The sequence below is a fragment of the Hemiscyllium ocellatum genome, chromosome 3, assembly GCF_020745735.1.
Source record: "Hemiscyllium ocellatum isolate sHemOce1 chromosome 3, sHemOce1.pat.X.cur, whole genome shotgun sequence".
NCBI classification, from domain to species: domain Eukaryota; kingdom Metazoa; phylum Chordata; class Chondrichthyes; order Orectolobiformes; family Hemiscylliidae; genus Hemiscyllium; species Hemiscyllium ocellatum.
In genome coordinates, this window is record NC_083403.1 from 30,019,884 (window position 1) to 30,028,238 (window position 8,355).

Below are 8,355 nucleotides of genomic sequence, written 5' to 3' on the forward strand. Positions count from 1 at the left end.
AAGTTACCATGTTTTGACTGTCTCATTTTCCTTGAGTTTCATGGAGTGTTTCTCTTTCAAGGCCTAATGAGTTAATTGTCCCAAACTCACCTCATTAACTGCCTACCCTACCCCTATGGCACTCCCTTTCCCCAATGATAACCTGATTCTAACTCTCCCCGTAGACAGAAGAAAAACTCACCACTGCCAGGATATCCTGGAATAGTGCAGTTTTGGAACCCCAACTCTGCACCTGGTCAAGTGTTTTTAGTCCAGAGTTGCCTATCACTGTCAACACAGGACAACCCCAGTGCTTCTCACACTTACAACTGCAGATGCCTACACCAATAACATTTAAGTACCAGGCCACAAACCTTACTAGTCCTTAGTCATAGCTCATCTTAAAACCCTTTCAAAGTCAATTCAACTCTGTCTCCAGTGCCCATGAGAGCCCAGCATCTCACCATTGTACACTGTGTGGCCATCTGTAATAATAACACTGACTTTTATTTGCAGAAACCAAAAGTGAACAGATGTCAAACCAACAGAGGTTGCATTTCTTCACTGCATAAAAACAAACTGTTTGCATAAGAACAACAAGTATTTTACTATCAATGTGTGATCACTGCACCCAGCTGGGGTCAGTGAAATTCTGTCTGGCCTGATGCAGCTATGCTCTGTCATATAAAAAGTGATGTTTCTCTTGCTCAATGTCCCCATTCACTTCCTTGGAAGACTGCTCCCACTCTCCTAGTTTCTCCACATTTATCACATCCACCTGTTACCTGCTTCAGTTGTGCAGAGCACATCATGCTAGGATTACACACCACTCTGTCTAGAGTATACTGAAGAGCTTTACCAGATCTGATCAACCTCACCTTCAGCAGTGAAATAAAACAAAGAACTCCAGTTGCTAGAAATCTGAAAGAAACATTTCTGGAGCATCTGTGGAGAGAAAGCAGAGTTAATGTTTGAGATTTTGGAGAAGGTTTGTAGCTCAGGTTGTAGTTCAGGTTGTAAATTTGCTCACTGAGCTGATAGATTTGTTCTCAGATGTTTTGTCACTATGTTAGGTAACATCATCAGTGGGCCTCCGATGAAGCATTGGTGTTCTATCCCATTTGCTATTTATCTATTACCAGAAATCTGAAATCAAGGACCCCAAGAAAAATTGGAATCAATGGTATCGATGGGCAAACTCTGTGCTGGTTGCAGTCATACCTGGCATATAAGTAGATGGTTGTTAGAGGTCAGTCATCTCAGCTCTAGAACATCTCTGCAAATGTTCCTCAGGATCGTATCCTAAGCTCAACTATCTTCAGTTGCTTTATCAAGGCCTTCCCTCCATCATAAGGTCAGAAGTGAGGATGTTCACTGATGATTGTACAACGTTCAGCACCATTTGTGACACCTCAGATACTGAAGCAATCCGTGTTCAAATGCATCAAGATCTGGATGGAATCCAGGCTTTGGCTGAAAAGTGGCAAGTAACATTCATACCATAAAAATGCCAGGCAATGACATCTCCAATAAGAAGCGATCAAATTACTGCCCTTGACATTCAATGGTATTACCATCACTGTCAACATACTTGGGATTATCATTGACCAGAAAGTTAACTGGACTCACTATATAAATACAGTTGCTACAAGAGCAGTTCAAAGGCTAGTGTTACTGCGGCAAGTAACTCACCTTCTGGCTCCCAAAGTCTGTCCATCATCTGCAAGGCACAAGTCAGGAGTGTGATGCAATACTTGCAGCTTCCTGGTTGGGGTTCAGCTCCAACAACAATCAAGAAATTTGATACCATTCAGGACAAAGCAGCCTGCTGATTGAACATCCACAAGCATCCACTCTGTCTACCTTGATGCTCAGCGTGTACTATCTACACGATGCGTTGTAGAAATTCACCAACGATCTTTAGACAGCATCTTCCAAACCCATGAACCACTGTTTTTAAGGTGAGAGGAGAAGATTTAAAAAGGACATGAGGGCATCTTTTTTACACAGAAAGAGGTTAATGTGTGGAATGAACAGCCAGAGAAAATGGTGGATGCAGCACAGTTAATTTAAAAGACATGAGCTCATGAATAGGAAACGTTTGGAGGGATGTGGGCCAAAGCACAGGCAGGTGGGACTAGTTTATTTTGGGAACACGGTCAGTGTGCAGTGGTGCAACCAAAGAATCTGTTTCTCTTGTGTATGATTCTATAACTCTATAAGCCGATCACCATCCTGATTCAGAAATATATCATCGTTCCTTCACTGTTGCTGGCTCAAAATCCTGGAAGTCCTGCCCTAAGGGATTTGTAGGTCAACGCATACCATATAGTCTGCAGCAGTTCTAGAAGGCAGCTCACAACCACCTTTTCAACGGCAATTAGGGACAGACAATAATTCCAAGCCAACCAGGGACATGTCCCACAAGTGAATATAAAATAAATGGCAGCGCATGACACTGAGACTGCATCTCAGAATGGAGCAAAAACAACTGTCCGATGTGCTCTGAACATCATAGAGATATCTGTGATGCTGGATGGATTTGAAACATGAAGAAATTTCAATTCAAATCCATATGGGTTGAGTCTGAGCCAGAGGCAGTCACTTTAGAATGTGATGTGGCTGTGGAAGCAAATTTTGGCAAATACCTTTTCAAATAATAGGAGCAACAACAAAGTAATGATGGTGAACAAGAAGGAAGATTAAAATCTCCATTGGAGAGAGGAACGGAACTTCTGGGAGAGATGCAGCAGCAAGATAAACAAAATAAAACAAAGAACTCCACATGCTGGAAAACTAAACATAAACAAAAATAGAAATTGCTGGAGAAACTCGGCAGGTCTGGCAACACCTGTGGAGAGAGAAAGCAGAGTTAAAGTTTTGGGTCGAGTGACTCTATCTTCAGAACTGGAACTCCAAAGAAGGCCAACCAGAGTCGAAACATTAACTCTGCTTTCCCTCTCCACAGATGTTGCCAGTCCTGCTGAGTTTCTCCAGCATTCTCTGCTTTTCTTTCATTTTCAGCAGACCTATTGCCCACTCCATTATGGCCCTAGTTGAAGAATAGGCTATGTTGAATCTGTGGTCTGCCACAATCAGGGAATTTCACAACAGAGTCAACAGCCATGGATGCAGTAAAATATCCCAGGTCTCCCAGTAAACATCCATGTTGGCACCTGGACCTTGAGAAGCAGCAGGAACATGAGAGTTGTCAAGCATATAGGGGTTATGGCAGCTCCCAGGGTAACAGGCACTAATCTGTAAAAAGTATGCGAGCATCATGCTAAACAAGCCCCCATTGAGGTGGCAAGTAGTATAATAATTTGCTGTATATTAACGAGGTGAGATTCAATGTTAGAGACAATGATCATGAGCAATAATCCCCATTAATGGGCATCTCGTTATCTCAAGAATCTCATCCTGATGTCTGGAACTTAGTTGGAAAATGCAACTTCTTTTTCCTGCCATTGCAGAAGGTGTAGCTGAACTTCTCCCAGGATTCTCCCCGATTTCCCAGCATAACCCATTTCATTCAGGGCCATGAAAGATTCCAACACTGGTCTCAGGTTTGCAGAAACAGAGGGTTGACAATTACTTGAGACCCAAATATGACATAGCATAAATTCCCATACCTTCCTAATTCCGTGGAATCATTTTTATCCGTCAGTTGGAAAGCTGTCACTCCGAGAATCCCAGCAGATCTTACACCTGCATTAGTCAGATCCTAGAATGAAATCTGGCTTGTTAGGTCATATTTTGTTTATTTAGGTTTAATGTGAGAGTCTTCACTGAAACACACAAGGCTGCAAATTTGGTTTTAACAATATAATAAGTTTAATAGGCATTGGCTTAATGTGTTGCCTAAAATTCCTAGTTCCAAGAACTCTTGATCACAACAGTCAACATTATTAATTAATTCTGCCAAAAGCTGTCAGGTATCAGCAATGTCTTATGGCCTGGAAAGATTCACCCTAGTTACTAAAGTAGCAATCACCTTTCAAGATCCTATCACTTGCACAAGGTGCAGAAGCTGTCCCCTTCACACCTAAGACCATAAGACACCCACACAGTTACCTTTTATACATTCAGCCTTTGTTGGAATCTGTGGAGATGGCGGAGAGGTCCTCGGTACGGCTACCGCATGTCCAGTCAGCTGTATGTGTGTCAAGAGGCTTCATCAATAGATAGCTCTATCAGGGCAATGATGTGCATTGTCCACGTAGAGATATCCTTGTTAGGGGATCCAAGTCCTAATATGTGTAAATAATTGTTGAAGTATCACCTCACTGAGAAGCTTTGTTTCTGATAAGGGCTCAATGAAACCATCACTAATGGATTTAGGCAGATAAGTTTGGTCATTCCTGTGGCCTCTGAACTAAGGGCTGCTACACAAATAAGTGAGGATCACATGTGTCTGCAAGCCCAGGACCAGCATCAGTTTCCAGTGAATGTGGAGTCAACCCCTTCTGAGGAATTTCCAACTTAGGTGGCCTCATGATGTGGCAAATATGCCGGAAAACTACCGTCACTCATCTTCCATGGAATGCTATGCAGATGAAAGGGAGCAGTGGTGCTATACTCTGTTCAAAAGTGGAGATCTGAATAAAGTGTCATGCTGTCCAGCATTTCTGAAATGCAGCATCTTCTACCACTGGGACCAACAAGGCCCACAGGATGGCCCCTCCACATCAGGTTTCCATGCAGGTCATGTCTGGGGCTTTGAACCAATAACGTCCAGAGGACATTGCTCCAAGCAACTGCAGGACACACCAAGGCAATGGAATAGACAATGGGGATCTGTGAGGGCTCCAGCATTGTGCCAAGAAAGAAGGTGAGGATATTTTTCAAACAGAACAACACCTCCAGCATCCTACAGCATGTCGACCAAAGCAACAGGGGGAGGACTTCCTCGTGAATGTCATTCAGTGGAACTCAGGTGTGTGACGTTATCTTTCAGTGATTGCAAATACTTCAATGGTGCTGATGCCAGTGTTCCCTGCATAATTCAAAATGCAAATGCTGTTTAATGGTTCATTCTGTTTAATAAATGTTGAGGTAACAAACAAGGGAGAGATGGAAGTTTTTACAACATCTGATGTTCCCTCATTTAATCCTGACAAAGTTCCATGTCAGTATCGGTGCTATGGAAAAGATAGCTATCACTCAGATAGGGTTAGCGCAATGGGTGGCACTAAGGAAGGCTAGTCTATCTCTACCATTGTTCTTGTAGTTGCAGCTAAAATGATCACACAGCCAATGATGAAAAGTAAGCATTTACTTGCAAATGTGATAATATATTTGTAATGTAGTGTGACCACTGCCACCTATGGAAAGTCTTGACCTGACACATAGCTGTGTTTTAAAAATGTTGCCAGCACCAGAATTCCTAGGAGGTCCTGTCAGTGGTGAGTGTTCTGCAGCTGGTGAGCTCATCTTAGAGAGAAAAGGGCACCATAGCAAGTGCATAGAGAATGAGGCAAGCTGCAGAGAATTGTGGGAGAGCTCGCTAGAGTTCACAGGGGAAGCCCTCTACGGAACTCCCCAAAATTTATACTTAGCAGCTTTTTTGGGGAAAATTCAACTTATTTTTTCTTTGTTTCTGCTTCCAAATCCAGCCTTATATTCCTTCAGCCTGCCTGCTCCGCAGCACTAACTCAACAGAGCTTCATAAATTGAGGGTCTTTTATATGGTTCCAAACCACATTAATGTCCACTCCAGTTTTATTTTCCCTGGAAATCTAAAGATTCAGATTATCCCTCAGTTAGGATCTGATCCAAAAAACACACACTCTGAAAAATACAAACACTAAAACTGATTTCTGGAATGCAGGGATATGTAAAGGAGAATAAAACGAATGTTGTGGTCCCACAGAATCTATGGACACAGCACAGGTCCAGCATGTTTCTGACAGCACCAGATTAGATACCTTAAAGCTCAGCCACTCTGTTCTCCCACTATCCAGACGGCTTCTTGCACAGTACAGAAAGCGGGTCAGAATCTTGAGACCCAGCAACCCTCTGTCTGTCTTTACCCTTTGTTTTTAATTATGAATTAGCTTGCTCTACAGGAGAAAGTGGAGATTTCATTATGGAACAATTGCTTATTGATCCTTGTCTGCATGTATCCACATCATACATATAGTGACCATCAATGTTAGGTTCTATTCAATTGGTCACTCAAGTCAATCTGTATTACACTTTGAAGTCAGGTGTCATATACAGTAGCCCTTCCTGATGAAGGGCTTTTGCCCGAAACGTCGATTTCGCTGCTCCTTGAATGCTGCCTGAACTGCTGTGCTCTTCCAGCATCTCTGATCCAGAATCTGGTTTCCAGCATCTGCAGTCATTGTTTTTACCTCATCATATACAGTAGTCCTGGTGCCAGCCACCTAGTGTGCTACACACTTATACAAACACATAGCCTAATGCCATCAAGAAGCAATCATGATTCCTCATATCAGATAAGTTCTCATTAGCATCAATTCTCACTGTGAAGTTTATTGGGCAACTGCTGTGCCCAAGACTGCAAGAAATTACAGTTGTGAACGTCGCCCTGTCCATCACTCAAACAAGATTTCCATTCATTGATTCTGTCTATATTTCCTGCTGCCTCAGGAGAGCAGCCAACATAATTAAGGACGCCTCTTCCACACTCTTCTGCCAGACAGCAGATACAAAAGTTCGAAAACACCAACGAACAGATTCAAGGACAGATTCTTCCCCATTATTATTGGAGTTTGAACGGATCTCGCATATATTAAAGTTGAATTTTCTCTGTACCTTCTCTGTAAGTAGAACACTATATTCTGCATTCTGTTCTATTTGCCTGATGTACTGATGTAAGGTATGATTTGCCTGGATAGTATGCAAAATAATACTTTTCACTGCATTTTGGTACACGTGACAATAATAAATCAAATCAAACCAAATCAAGTCACTGAGGTATAGGTAGCCATCACTGACTGCATTTACTGATGTAGAGCTCATTTCTTTCCATTGACACTCACTGGGAAGCAGTTTCCTTCACTGACAGATCATAGAACTCATCGTCACCATCAACACTCCCAGATCATACAGCCTTCACAGCATGGAAAGAGACACTTTGGCCTGTTGTGTTTGCACTGGTCATCAAACATCCTTACATCTATTCTATTCCTGTTTTCTAGCACTTGGCCCATGATGTTAACTATGATGCTTGTATGCTATGATGTTTCAAGAGTTCATCTAAATATTTCTTAAGTACCTTGAGCATTTCTGCCTCTTCCATTCTCTTACTAGCCATTCCTGTGTCAAGAGATCTGAGTTCAAGTCCCTCCTGCTCCAGAAATAACATGCCTGAACAAGTGATTAAAACTGTATATTTAAAAATTCCACAGCATGTAGAAGTGTCCCTTATTTCTGAAAGTCTGTTTTATTTTATTGGAGAAATTAAAGTGAAAGAACTGCAATGCTACAGATCTGAAACAAAAAACAGAAATTGCTGAAGAAACTTAGCAGTTCTGACAGTATTTGTGGAGAGAAAGCAGAGTTAACATTTCGGATCCAATGACCTTTTCTCATAACTATTAATAGCAAGGAAAGGTGGTATGTATGCTGAAAACAGGGGGTTGGGTGGAAGGAGGGTGGGTGAAGAGTAGATGATAGATGGAGATGGAGCCCAGAGACAGAGGGGAAAAGACAGTTAGACAAACAAAAGGATGGACAATGCTAAGCCAGGGAGAAAGAAAAGCTGATAATGGGAACAAAGATGAAAGTGAGCTGGCTGTACTGAAAGCAGCCAATGTCGTGACAGGGCCAAGGGTATGGGGTGGGTAAAGGGCATAGAGGAAGGAGTTCAAGTTCTAAAATTCAAAGAAGTTTCATAGGGATCATAAGCAGTCTTTTCCACCACCTCCAGCAGGATGCCACCACCAGGCATATATTCCCCTTTCCTCCCTTGTCAACATTTTGCAGTGACTGTTCCCTCCAGAACACTCTGGTCCTCCTCCATTCCCAACACACCCATGGCACTTTCCCATGTAATTGAAGAAGGTGAAACACCTGTCTGTTTATTTCCACCCTCCTCAATATTCAAGGCTATAGAAAACCTTCCAGATTAAGCAGCAATTTACTTGAACTTCACTCAATCTAGTGTGCTGTGTTCTCTGCTCACAAAGTGGTCTGCTCTATATTGGAGAGATGCAACACAGAGTGGGCGAATGCTTTGCAGAATACCTACATTCTGTCGCAAAAAATGACCCCGAGCTTCCAGTCACCGGAGACTGCAACACAACACCTTGTTCCCTGGCCAACATCTCAGTCCAGGCTTGCTGCAAGTGCTCCAGCAAAACTCAGAGCAAACTGGAAGAACAGCATCTCATTTTCCACTTGGTGGCC